We start from the raw sequence: 14,456 nt of genomic DNA, 5'->3' as shown, positions 1-14,456 counted from the left end.
CATTAGAGCCTTATATTACTTGAGCAATACGTATACTTGCTTTGACAAATTTGACTTTAACATTATTGAATATTATATCTATACATCTTTATTAAATCAAACATATATATATAAAGTCGCAGTCAAGTTTTTGGCATCGTTGCTAGAATTTAAATCTTATAGTAGCGTCATCAAATTCTTGTAATTGTTGATTTACAAAAAAGGTCGGTCACTTATCATTTTAAGAAGAAAGATAAAGAAAACTACTCAGAATCCATTGAGAAAACAAAACCACATTTTAGTTTAAATGAAGAAATCATTGTCAAACCAACAAAAAGTCTCGATTAAAATCAAAAGTAGTCTAAAATAAAAAGATAAAAACTTATCTCAAGTTCTTCACCAAACTCTTGAAGTTTCTTTGAATTTCTTCTCTTTTACAATCACTCAAAACAAAATAACAAAAAAGATAAAGTAAATAAAAAGTGGTTCCTGAAAATCTCTCCGAACTAACTCCTCAGAGAAGAACTTTCAAAACTTGTCAATATTTTCAAGACTCTTTTCTAAGTCCTCTCTTTCTTTTATAGTTTTACAAGAGGTGCCTTCGGATCTCTTCAAAATGTGCCTTGATTCGATGTATTTGCCCAAGAGACGCATCATTTCATGATAACTTTCGTCCATGGTGGTTACAACCACCTATTAAGACAATGGGTGCTTCAAAAATCTCTTCAAAATTTGTGAAAACTGATTTTACTCGTCTAGTAACTGCCACTGGCGCTTAAGCGCGGTGTCTTGGCGCTTAGGGGCGGCCTTCTCTGTTTAATCGGTGCTTAAGTGCCGGATCTGGCGCTTAGGCGTCAAAACTCTTTTGCACAATTTTTCACCTTTTTGCTTCAAATTTGATTATTTTTTACTCCTTTAAGCATTTTTCCATTTTTACTTGTATCTGCAAAAAAACACAAAAATATCATCCATTAAAGTGCAATATCTTAAAAATAGGTATAAAAATGTGTCTAAAAACACTATATATTTTAGGTGTATCATTGCTTTACCTCAATGTGATGCTCAAAGTGTTACAAAATTTTTAAGAATAAATTTATTTTGTAGATTTGGGATGCAGAGAGTAATCATAACTGATGGGAGAAGTCATTTCAAAAATGCAGTAAAGAAATATCATATACAGTTGTTAATGTTTATATCAAAACTTGTGATCGATGTCAACGAGTAGGGAATATTTCTAGAAGGAATGAGATGCCCCCCAATTATGTGTTAGAAGTTGAGATATTTGATGTTTGAGGATTAGATTTCATGAGACAATTTATACCATCTTTCGAAAATTTATATATATTATTAGCAGTAGGTTATATATCCAAATGGATAGAAACTGTTGTTTTACCTCAATGTGATGCTCAAAATGTTGAAAAATCTCATAATTCTGATTTTGGGGGACATTTTGGTATTGATAAAACAATATACAAAATTTTACAATCTGACAAAATTTTACAATCTGGATCTGGATTTTATTGGTCTACAATCTTTAGAGATGTTAATGCTTATATCAAAACTTGTGATCAATGTCAACGAGTTGGCAAAATTTCTAGAAGGAATGAGATGCCCCTCAATTATGTGTTAGAAGTTGAGATATTTTATGTTTGAGGATTAGATTTCATGAGACAATTTATATCATCTTTCAGAAATTTATATATATTATTAGCAGTAGACTATGTATCCAAATGGATAGAAGTTGTTGCTTTAGCTCAATGTGATGCTCAAAGTGTTGCAAAATTTTTAAGAACAAATATATTTTGTACATTTGGGATGCCGAGAGTAATCATAGCTGACGGGAGAAGTCATTTCAAAAATGTAGTAATGGAGAAATTAATAAAGAAATATCATATAAATCCTAGAATTGTTTCTGCTTATCTTCCTCAGACAAGTAGTTTGACTGAATTATCTAATCGTGAAATTAAAAGAATATTGGAAAAATCTGTTAATCCAACTAAAATGGATTGATCAACTAAACTTGACTATGCTTTGTGGGCTTATAGGATTGCATACAAAACTCCTATAGGAATGTTTCCATACATGCTAATATTTGGGAAAACATGGCACTTACTAGTTGAACTTAAGTATAAAACATATTGGGATATTAAGGAATTTAATTACAATTTGAAAGATGCTGGTGAGAAAAGGTTTTTGCAATTAAATGAGCTTGAAGAGATAAGAAATGAATTTTATGAAAGTGCTAAGATTTACAAAGAAAAAAATGAAGATGTGGCATGATCAGAGGATTCTAACTAAAAAATTTCAGTTAAGGCAATAAGTTTTGCTTTACAATGAAAGTGTTAAGATCTACAAAGAAAAGATGAAGATGTGGCACGATCGATGGACTAACTAAAAATTTTCAGCCAGGGAACAAATTTTGCTTTAACAATGCAAGATTAAGATTTTTTTCAAATAAACTTAAGTCCAGGTGGATGGGCCCATTTGTTGTGATGAAAGTTTATCCCTATGGAGCTGTGAATATTAAAGATCCTAAGACTGATAAAATATTCAAAGTGAATGGTCACAGACTGAAATCCTACTTTTTAGGTGACAAACTTAAATTAAATGATTTTTTTATGTTTGTTCAACCAGAATAAGCACTGGTTACGTCGGGATGATGACGTTAAACCATGCACTATGTGGGAGTCACCCCATAATTATCTATGTTTATTTATATTTTTATTTTGTTGTGTGTGATTTAAAAAATTCTGGTAGTATTTTAACCATATATTGAGTTAGTGATTACTCTAAGATCTTAAAAGATGACTTAGACATGTTAGAACGAATGTTTGGACGTTAAGTTGACCTGTGCTAAATTGAGCACTGACGCTTAAGCGCCAAGATCCGGCGCTTAAGCGCGATAATTAAGAAACATGTGCGAATTTGGTTTCTAGAAGTTCTAACCGCGAATTGGTTGACTTGAACGTGTAAGAGCAGTTCTAGTACATGTCTATGAGTTATGGGGGAGGTTTATAGCCTATAAATAGAATGAAATAAAGAGAAATTTCACCACAACTCCATTTAATCCTTAAATTCTAAGTGAAAAGAGAAGTTTTGAAAAATGTCATCTTGGGAGAATGATTTAAAGAAGGGGGAAGCAATGAGAAATAAGTTTATTAGTCATAGTGCACAAGAGATGTATAATGGTTTCCTCGTCGTTAGTATCGAAGGAATTGTGGAGAAAATCTCTAAGATTGAGGCTAACATAGCTTCAATTGAAGCGAAAGTGATGGAAGTTAACACACATCTAGATCATATGGGATGACAACTTAAGATGCAGTTTAGCCATACCAATTTTATAGAAGAAGCAGACAAGACAATGTATCTGAAGAACAAGTGGATTGAAGAAGATTCAACCAGAGTTATTAATCATCGTCCATTCTTTCATATATACATTCCAAATGCTGAATGAGAGACTAACGATAGGTCAGAATATATTCCATCAACTAGAGATTGAAATTAAGTATGTGAATTTGTGTTTATGTGTTTAGTCTTTGTTAATGTTAAGTGTGTTTTAATGTGTTTTTATATGTTAATATTGTTTAGTGTTTGTGCTAGGAATTTTCTCATCCGAGACTATTTGGATGGAGACTATTTTTCTCATCCGAGACTATTTGGATGGAGAGTTTATGTATTTGAAATTATTTGTAATTGTTCGTGAATTAATATAAACATTATGTTTGTGTGAAATTTTATGTTATTTAGTGTTGAATCGAATTAGTTTAAATCAGTGAATCTTGAGAAAGAGGAGAGTTAAGAAGGAAGAAAATAGTATATAGAGTGTTTTGAGACCATAGAGGGTTGGTTGACTTAGGCTAGGAGTGCATTTAATTTAAATCGAAAAAAATCAAAATTTGTGCACTAGCGCCTAAGTGCCAAAACCCGCGCTTAAGCGCTACCTAAACCGATAGACTGGTGCCTAAGTGTCAAACCATTCGCGCTTAAGCACCGGTTCGCGAACAGTTTTAAGTGAATTTTTGGTCCGAAAAACTCCATTAAAGCACCTTAGCTTGTCTTCTTCCTCGGTTTTTCGTGATTTCAAGGCTAGGGCATCACCGATTTTGAAAATTTCTTGGTGGGATTCAAACCAAATTTGTTAGATTTGATCTTCAACTTCACTTCTATTCAAAAATTTTTTATTTTCACCATTTATTTTGAGCACATTCATGAGCTCCCCGAAAATCACTATTCATGGTGAAAATTTAGGAAAAAATGATGGAAAATCAATGGATTTATTAGTTTAAGCTTTTAGGAGTTGAGTTTAGTGATTTGGAGTTGATTGTGGAATTTATTTTGAATTTTATACATTTTTTAGAAAATGGCACCAAGAATGAAGAGAAGGAGAAAGCTCCGTTTGCTTCAAGTAAATTTGTTAATTCAAGAGCTCAGGATCGGTATAGCGATGCACTGCATTCGAGAAAATTAATTCCTAAGCGATGTTTTAAAAATTTGGGAGGAGCTGTTGAAGAGTTGATAGTTAGTCGCTAGTGAGAGCGGGTCTGTTATTTTGCTGTTGTCTGTGGGGTTTCTTTGGGGGAGCTCTATGCTAATCTCTTAGAGGCTGATGAAGGAGTCATAGTGAGGGGGAAGACAATATAATTTTCTCCTGAGGTTATTAATCAGTTTTATCAATTGCCCCCAAGTACTTTGCGTTTTTATTCAAACTATAGTCCTATTGAGGAGCTAAACGAGATTACATCATATTTGACTGTTGGGAGAGGATTATGAAAGATTACAAATGAAAGAAGGCTAAACTTTTCTACTATAAAGTTGGATGCCACTGCAAAGGCATGACATTATTTTATTTTTGTTCGTCTGATGCCTACAAATCATTTGAGTGAAGTGACTCGAGATAGAACAATATTGAACTATTGTATTCAGCAGTCCAAGCCTACTGACATAGGAGGATTGATTTATGGAGTTATTACCAATTTTGTTGTCGCTGCTATTACTGTAGGTTTGAGATTTTCATTATGCGAGCAAGCTGGTGTTAAATATGACAGCTGGGAGGAGATCTTATAGCCACTGAAGCCCATTACTAGTGTGAATGTGAAGACTTATTCACATCATTCTATTTTTGTTTGGAAGGGTGGATTTCTCAGTAGTTCTGCTACTTATACTTCATGAGCCTCTACTTCACAGGCTTCTACATCACGAGGTTAGACTTCTTATTCTGATTCTCAGACTCTGTTATTACAGAGGATTTTGGATAACATCAATCACACTGCAGATAAGGTTTTAAACTTATAGCATTTTGCAGAGCATATGGATAGGTATATGAAGAGACGAAGTGATTATGAGGAGGAATACAACATAGCTATGGAGCATCTCAATAGAGGTAATCGGGATGTAGTATTTCCCCAATATCCCAGGTATCCACCATATGAGCCTACAACTGTTTAGCGTAGTGACGATAGTGATGAAGAAGAGGGTGATGATTAGTTGGGATCTTTAGTTATGCTTTATGTTTTTAATTTTTGTATTGTTATAAATTGTTGTTGGTATTAGTATTCTGTACTTTTTGCTATGTTTTTAGTTGTGATTACAAAGACTGCTAGTTTTTATTATGTTGTGTTTTGTTTCGTACACATTCTGTGATGTATTTGTGTTTAGTGAGTAGTTATTATGTGTGGTAGTAATTGTTTTAATTATGTTGTTGTATTTAGTCAGTGTTTGTTAAACTTAATTCTGGAATCTTAGGAAGATTTAGGATTTAGCTAACTTGTCACTTAAAGCTGCATGCTAGAAATTTTCAATTTACTACCAGTTATTTTTCTTTATGTTGCAGTCATATATGTTTGCTAGTGTGTTTATTTGCTTTTATGTTATACTCCACTATATAGAAGTTTGATGAATCTCTGTATTTTAAGTAAATTAAAATTTGATCAATTAAATTTTTACTCCTGTTTTTAATTTTTGTACTTGCATATTTAGGATATAAAAATTCCTGGAAAGCATGTTATAGTTACTATTCATTCCTGTTTATTATATATGATGCTAAAATGTTTTATTTCTATTAAAATTTTAAGTTTAGGGGGGATGAAATTTTTCTAAAAGAACTTAAAAGTTTACTTGTTCTCAAATGTATTTCAAATAAATTTGATTTTGATTTGAAAAATGATTATGTATATGAAGTTATATTAGGGAATTAAAATTTTGACTTTAGAAATGAGTAAAAGAATTTATTTAAAATTCATAGTAATGAAGAAAAACTTAAAGTTAAAAATTTTTAGGAGTGAAAAATGCTAAGTATTGTGTAATTATCTTTAGTAGGAAAAATTGTATTTTTGAAAAAGTTAGAAATTTTGACCTTTTATTTTCAAAACTTAAATTTCTTTTATTAAAATTAATTTTCAAAACTATTATTATGTTTTTATGTGAAAGAAAATATCAACGCTTTGCTTTAGGACATGAAGAGTGAAATTCATAATCATTAAACACCTATCCAGATATAGTAATCCTTACCAGAAAAAAAAAAGAAAAAGAAAATAAAAAGAAAAAGAAAAGAAAAAGTTGAAAAAGGGAGGAGAAGCTTGAGGATTAGTGTCTAATAAAAAATTGGTTCCACATCTGATCTTTTTAAAGTGTAAGACTTGAGAAATTCTTAAGTTTATGGATATAATATAGTGAGTAAAATTATGCTTAATTAAATTTTTTAGGTGGAGATGATAAAACACATAAAATCTATATTTTGAAAATCTACAATATTTCTGAATTAAATAGAAACTCATATTTTCATATTTCTTACCATTAAAAATTTTTAAACTTTAAGTTGGTCTCATTTACTTATATTTTTTATAGATTGGACTACTATATTTCTACATTAAAATTTTGATAACTCCTAAAGAAACTTATATACATTTTCTACTTATGTTGGTTTTTAAAGATTGAAAGGTCACTTGAGGACAAGTAACATCTTAAGTTTGGGGGATTTCGATACACCTAAAATATATAGTATTTTTATACCTATTTTTGAGATATTGTGCTTTAATTAAAGGTATTTTTGTGTTTTTCTTGCAGGTACAATAAAATGGATGAAAAATGCTAAAAAGAGTGAAAAATAGAAAAATTTGGAGCAAAAATGAGAAAAATGCAAAAATGGACGGGGGCGCCTAAAATCATAAGAAATAAGATAACAAATTTTACTTAACAAAATATTCTTAATCAAACTTTAGATGCTATAATGGGAATGAAAATTTGATTCTTTTTGTAATTTTTGCTAAATGAAAGTAAAGTAAACAACTAATTAAATTTAACTAGATCTTGTAAAATGAAGACAATATAAATAAATAGATTTTTCCTTATCATGAATCAATAACAAGTATAGGAATTCTGTTGTGAAAGTATTCAAATTATGTTGTGCAAATAGGAGCAATAATATTCCTTACTCTTACTAGAGACACTATAAAAATATTGACTAATTTAAAGTTTGAATAGTCTTGAAGACGAGTTAGGTAGGGAAGATATTTGGTCTCACTCTAGAGTTTCCTCTTCTTCCTCCACCTGGGGGCTAATATCTCTTATCAAAACCTAAAACTATAAATCAAATTGGGGGGTTTAGCCTATCACTCTAAAGTTCTCTAGTTCTACACCCTTCAAAATTTGTTTCCCTATTTATTTGCACTTAATCATATGAATTACATTCTCATCCATACAATCTCATGTGATTCTTACCATTAGTTGATTGAGACAATATCATCTCAAATCTTACAGGTTCTCACAACAGATATTAACATCTTAATTGGTCAAATCGAGAAGTAAATGAAGTAGAAGGTTTAAAATCATCACAACTTATTCCAACATTAAAGATTATTACTTCACACAGCTTCCATCCAATACTTAATTAATTGTCATTTTAAGGAAAAGATAGAGAAAAATACTCATAATTTATGGAGAAAACATAAACACACTTAAGTTTAAAAGTAAAAATCATGCAAACAAATAAGAAGTCTAAATTAAAACTCAATGTAGTCATGAAGATAAAAACTATCTCAAATTCTCTCCACCAAACTCTTGAAATTCCTTTGAATTTTTTCCTTCCCTTACAATACAAAGTATAACTCAAAATCAAAAGAAAAGGAGGTGGCAACGTGTGTAGAAGAGTCTCCTGTAAAGCTCTTGAAAAGAAAAAGAGAGAGAGAGAGAGAGAGTTCTTCAATTCAAGTCTTCTTTTATAATTTTTCAAAAGGTATCTTGATGTCTTTTCAAAATGTGTCCACATTCAATGAATCTTCCAATAGTTGCCAGTTGCCTCCTTTCAAAAGCAGCCAATTGAATGTATTTTCATGTACATTAATTATTTCTCACGTTTTCACCAAGGGTTGATTCAAACACCTCTTCAAAAATTTGTCCAAATTTGTTGAATCATTGAGTAACTACTTCTGGCGCTTAAGCGCTAGGTACTTAGCACTTAGGCGTGGCCATCTCGGTTTTACTGGCATGTAAGCGCCAGTTATGAGCGCTTAGGCGCCACAGATCTTTTACACACCTTCATTTTTATTTCAAATTTGATCATTTTTCATTCATTTCATCATTTTTTATCCACTTGATTGTTCTTGAAAGAGAAACACACTTATCTTCCATTAAAGTACAATATCTCAAAAATAGGTATAAAAATGTGTACATAAAGACTATATATTTTAGGTGTATCAAAATCCCTCAAACTTAAAATAAACGTATCAAAATCCCTCAAACTTAAAATGTTACTTATCCTCAAGTGACACTTCAATTTTTCAAAGTCAAAATAAGTAGATTATGTAAATCAAGCATTGAAAATAAAAGTTTAACCCTTCTAAATTTTTCAAAAATATAATTTCTCCTACTAAAGATAGTTACACACTATTTATTACTTCTAGATAAAAAAATTTTAACTTTAAGTTTTTCTTCATTACTATAGGTTTCAACTAAATTCTCTTACTCATTTCTATATTCAAAATTTTACTTTCCTAATAGAACTTCATATACATAATCATCTTTTTCAAATCAAAATCAAATTTATTTGTAGTACATTTGAGAACAAATAAACTTTAAGTTTTAGAAATTTTTTTTCATCCCCCCAAAGTTAAATTTTTAATAAGATAAAACATTTTAGAATCATATTTATAAACAAGCAGGATTGAAAACTAAAAATAACATGCTTACAGAAATTTTTACATCATAAATATACAAGTACAAAAATTAAAAACAGGAGTAACAATTTAATTTAACTTTAACATATAGAGATTCATTTGACTTCTATGCAGCGAAAGATAATATAAAATTAAACAAAAACAAACTAGCAGAAATTCACAATTGCAACATAAAGAAAATACATCGTAGTAAATTGAAAATTAAACATGAAGTTCTTAAGTGAAAGTTAGTAATATTCTAAACCTTTCTATAATGTAAGATTAAGTTCAACACAGACTAACTAATACACTAGAAAACACAATTATAACAATTACTACCACAAAAACAAAATATAACTACTCATAATAACATAAATACATCACAATAGTGTCTAACAAAATAAAAAACAAACAAAAGTAGCAGTCTCAACAAGTACACTCAAAACAAATCAACAGTATAGTGTAACTGTACCACATAAAGCTCACAATAATAATAATAATAATAATAATAATAATAATAATAAAACAAAACTAAAGTACTCAGTTTAATCCTCCTCGTCCTCATCAGCATCACTATCATTGCTATTCCAAAAGGCAGTAGGCTCATATGATGGATTTCGTGGATATGAAGGGAAAACTGCACTTTGGTCACCTCTCATAAGGTTTTCCAAAGATGAGTGAAATTTCTCCTCATAATCACTCTCTTCTCATATATTCATTTATATGATTAACAAAATTCTCTAAATTTAATACTTTGTTCGCAGTATAATTGATGTTATCTAACATCCTTTGCAATAAATGTGAATGCGGATCAGAACCAGAAGTCTGACCTTGTGATGTGGATGCATTTGAGGTAGAAGCATGAGAAGCAGAGACATCTGAACTTCTAGAAAATCCTCTTCTCCAGCCAATTATCAAATGTTGTGAATAAGACTTCACATTAACACTTGTAATGAGCTTTAGAGGTTGCAGTATCTCCTCTCAGCTATCAAATCTAACACCTGCCTGTTCACATAATGAAAAGATCAAGGATATGAATCTTAAACCTGCAGTAGTAGCAGTGACAAGAGAATTGTTGATAGTCTAATAAATCAGAGATCTAATGTCAATCGACTTGAACTGTTGAATGCAATAGTTTAAGGTACCTCTATCTTGAGTACTTCTCTGAGGTGGTTAGTTGGTAGTAGACGAGCAGAAATAAGTAGTGTCACGCATTCAATGTGACATCTAACTTTGATGCGGGGAAGTTAACTCTTCTTTCATCTGTAATCTTCCATGGTCCTCTTCCACCAGTCAATGATGATATGATCTTGTCCAACTCCTTAGTCGGACTATAGTTTGAATAAAAACACAACGTACTAAAGGGTAATTGGTAGAACAGATTTATTACCTCAGGTGAGAAAGGCACTAACTTTCCTCGAACCATGACCCGATCTTCTTCAGCTTCAGGGAGATTAGCGTAAAACTCATAAACAACATAAATCACAACCACAAGAGAAAAATAGCAAAAATGTTCCCACTGTTGGCGAACAATCAAGTCTTACACTGCTCCACCCGGACTTTTAAAACATCTCTCAAGAATCAATTTCCTCGACTGTAGTGCGTGGCTATATCAGTCTTGAGTTCTTGAGCTAACACACTTGCTCGAATCGAAATGGACATTCTCTTTACTCCTCTTCATTCTTGAGGCCATTTCTAAAAATCACATAAAATTCACAATAAATCATAATCTCAAGTCTAAATCACTAAACTCAACTTCTAAAAGCTTCAACTTCTAAAAGCTTACTAAACTCAACTTCTAAAAGCTTAAACTATTATTTTATGTATTTTCCATAGGTTTTTCTCAAATTTTCACCAAGAATAGTGGTTTTTGGTCAAATCCATAATGCTCAAAATACATGGTGAAAATAAAAAATTTTTACATAAAAGTGAAGCTCTTACTTCAAGAAGATCAAGTATAACAAATCTGGCTTGAATCCACCAAGAAATTTTCACTTTAGAGGAAGCCCTAACTCTCAAAATTGCTAAAACCAGAGGATGAAGATGAAGTCGGGGTGAACATGGGGATTTTCGGCTCAATTTTTCACTTTAAACCTTTCACAAACCGATTTACGTGAACCGACGCTTAAGTGCGGCTGGTTCGACGCTTAGGCACCTACCTCTCGGGTTGTACAACGCTTAAGCGCAGGGTCTTGGTGCTTAAGCACCAGTGCATGAATTTTGTTATTTTTTATTTTAAGTGAAATGCACATCAAGCCTAAGTCAACCACTCCTAAATGGTCTTATAAATCCTTAATAACTATTTTCTTCCGCTTCAACTCTCCTCTTTCTTAAGATTCGCCAATACTAACTTATTCGATTCAACACTAAATAACACAAAATTTCACACATAAATAAACACTTATATTAATTCACAAACAAATACAAATATTTGTAACACATAAATTCTCAATCCAAAGAGTCTTGGATGAGATAATTCCTAAGCACAAATACTAAACAAACTTAACACTAAAAACACATAAAACAAACTTAATACTAACAAACATGCACCTAACACAAACGAACACTAAACTAAGAACTTAATGCCACTTTCTTCCGGTGGAACAAATCTCAGTCTTTCATTAGTTTCTCCTTGGGCATTTGGAATATAGATGTGATAGAACGAGTGATGGTGAGAACTCTGGTTGAGTCTTCTCCAATCCATTTATTTTTTCAAATATATAGCCTTGTCAGCTTCTTCAATAAAACTTGTGCGGCTAAATTGCATCATAAGTTGCTATCCAATATGCTCCAAATATGCGTTGACTTCCATCACTTTGCTTCAATTGAAGTCACGGCTGCCTCAATTTTTGTGATTTTCTTCGTTATTCTTTTTATACTAAGGGCTAGGAAACCGTTGTATAAATCTTGCTTACTTTAACTAATGAATTTCTTCTTCATAGTTTCCTCTTTTTTCTTCATATCAATCTCCCAAGATGACTTCTTTCCAAGATCTCTCTCTCTTCACTTAGATTTTAGGGTTAAAATTGAAGTGGGGTGAGAATTCTCTTCATTCCCCTCTATTTATAGGCTTTAGACCAAGCTTAAAACTACTAAACGCACTCTCAAACCACTAACCCACATGACAACCCACTAAACTGCGTTTAAATCTTCTAAAAGCGTAATTTAGCACGTTTAGCGAATTACCGCGCTTAAGCGCCGAATGCTGGTGCTTAAGTGTCGGTGCTTAATTTAACACACGTCAGCTTAACGTCCAAATAGTCATTCTAACATGTCTAAGTCATCTGTTAAAGTCTTAGAATCATTACTAAATCATTATATATTCAAATTACTACCACAATTTTCTTAATCAGACACAACAAAATAACATTCAAAACAAAAACACACATATAATTATGGGTTGTCTCCCACAAAATGTTTGGTTTAACGTCGTGAGCCCGATGTAAACAGTGTTTATTCTGGTTGACCCAACAACATAAGATCATTTAATGTAAGTTAATTACTTAAAAAGTAGGATTTCAGCCTCTGACCATTCACTTTGAATATTTTCTCAGTTTTAGGATATTTGATATTCACAGCTCTATAGAGATTAACTTTCATCACAAAAAATGAGCACATCAACCTGGACTTAAGTTTGTCTGGAAATAATCTTAACCTTGCATTATATAGCAATACTTATTGTTGTGGCTCAAAATTTCTAGTGAGAATCATCCGATCATGCCACATCTTCATATTTTCTTTATAAATCTTATCACTCTCATAAGATACATTCCTTATCTCTTCAAGCTTATTTAATTGCAATAGTCTTTTCTCACCTGCATCCTTTAAATTATAATTAAATTCTTTAATAGCCCAATATGCTTTATGCTCAAGTTCAACTGGTAAATGACAAGTTTTCCCAAATTTTAGCCTGTATGGGGGACATTCCTATAGGAGTTCTATATGCAGTCCTATAAGCCCACAAAGCATAATCAAGTTTGACTGACCAATTCATTTTTGTTAGATTCACAGATTTTTTCAATATTCTTTTAATTTCATTTTAATTGATTTTTTCAATATTCTTTTAATTTCATGATTGGAAAATGACTGACTTTTTATAAATCGACAATTACAAGAATTTGATGACGCTACTAGAAGATTTAAATTCCCAGCAACGGCGCCAAAAACTTGACCGCAACTTTATATATGTGTTTGATTTGATAAAGATGTATAAATATAATATTCAATAATGTTAAAGTCGAATTTGTCAACGCAAGTATATGCATCGCTCAAGTAATATAGGGCTCTAATGGAGTCCTAGATATCGATCCCACAGGGAGTAGTTTAAAATTACAGACAAGACCTTAAAAAAGCAATACTTTAATCACAACAACGACGTTCAATTTGCTTATCTGTCACTAATAGGCAATTGAAATAAATAGATTATTTTAATAACTAATAAATAACTAATGATATAAAGTAGGGTTTAATTGTGATATTCAATATATAAGAAAACATCCTTCTCCTTGTCAATAAATTATAGTAAATGGATAAAATGAATTGGTTCAATTTATATTGTGTCAAATAGGAGCATACCTATTCTTTACCCTTTGGTCCAGGCATAAAGAACATTGACTAATCTTATGCTTGGTTACTGATTCTGCAGCTAGGCTGGGAGGATACCGGCTCTCACTTCGGAGCTCCCACGTTCCCCTCACATGAGGGCTAACATCTACACATTAGCACCCAAACGATAGGATCGATGTTGACCTCACTTTTGGTTGAGGTCTAGAAACTTCTTTAGTAGCCTAGGTCTAGCCATAAGACTTTCCAATTGACTAGTCTTAAAAAACTAGAAAATGTACCCTCACCATTAGAAACTCAAAATTCATTTCTTTACTCGACTTGAAGTTCCACATATTGGTCATAACCTCTAATATTTAGAAGGTAAGATCATTATGGGGGAGCTCAAGAAGAGTTTCTATAGGGTTACTTGGCCTTAGGATTGACCCTGGGTGTTGATTTGGAGCTAAGGTACACTATACCCTTACCATATCCTCACAATACCCTCACAATACCCTCACAATACCTTGGCTAAGATCAATACATGAGAGCCCAAAATGGAGATTTCATTGATCCATGGTTCATTTAGAATGAATATTTATCCAATTCTACTTGAAATGCTCCTCTTGGGTCTTTTGCCATAGACACCTCCAAATTACCTAACTGCCCTTGGGACCCAAATTTGGCCAAAATTCCCAAATTTTTGCCAAAATACCTAAAATTGATCAAAACTTATTCCAAACACTTTGAATACATCCAAATTTGCCAAAATTGACAAAAATGGCC

The sequence above is a fragment of the Phalaenopsis equestris genome, unplaced genomic scaffold, assembly GCF_001263595.1.
Source record: "Phalaenopsis equestris unplaced genomic scaffold, ASM126359v1 Scaffold000140, whole genome shotgun sequence".
Taxonomy (NCBI): Eukaryota; Viridiplantae; Streptophyta; class Magnoliopsida; order Asparagales; family Orchidaceae; genus Phalaenopsis; species Phalaenopsis equestris.
This window is presented reverse-complemented; position numbering follows the sequence as displayed.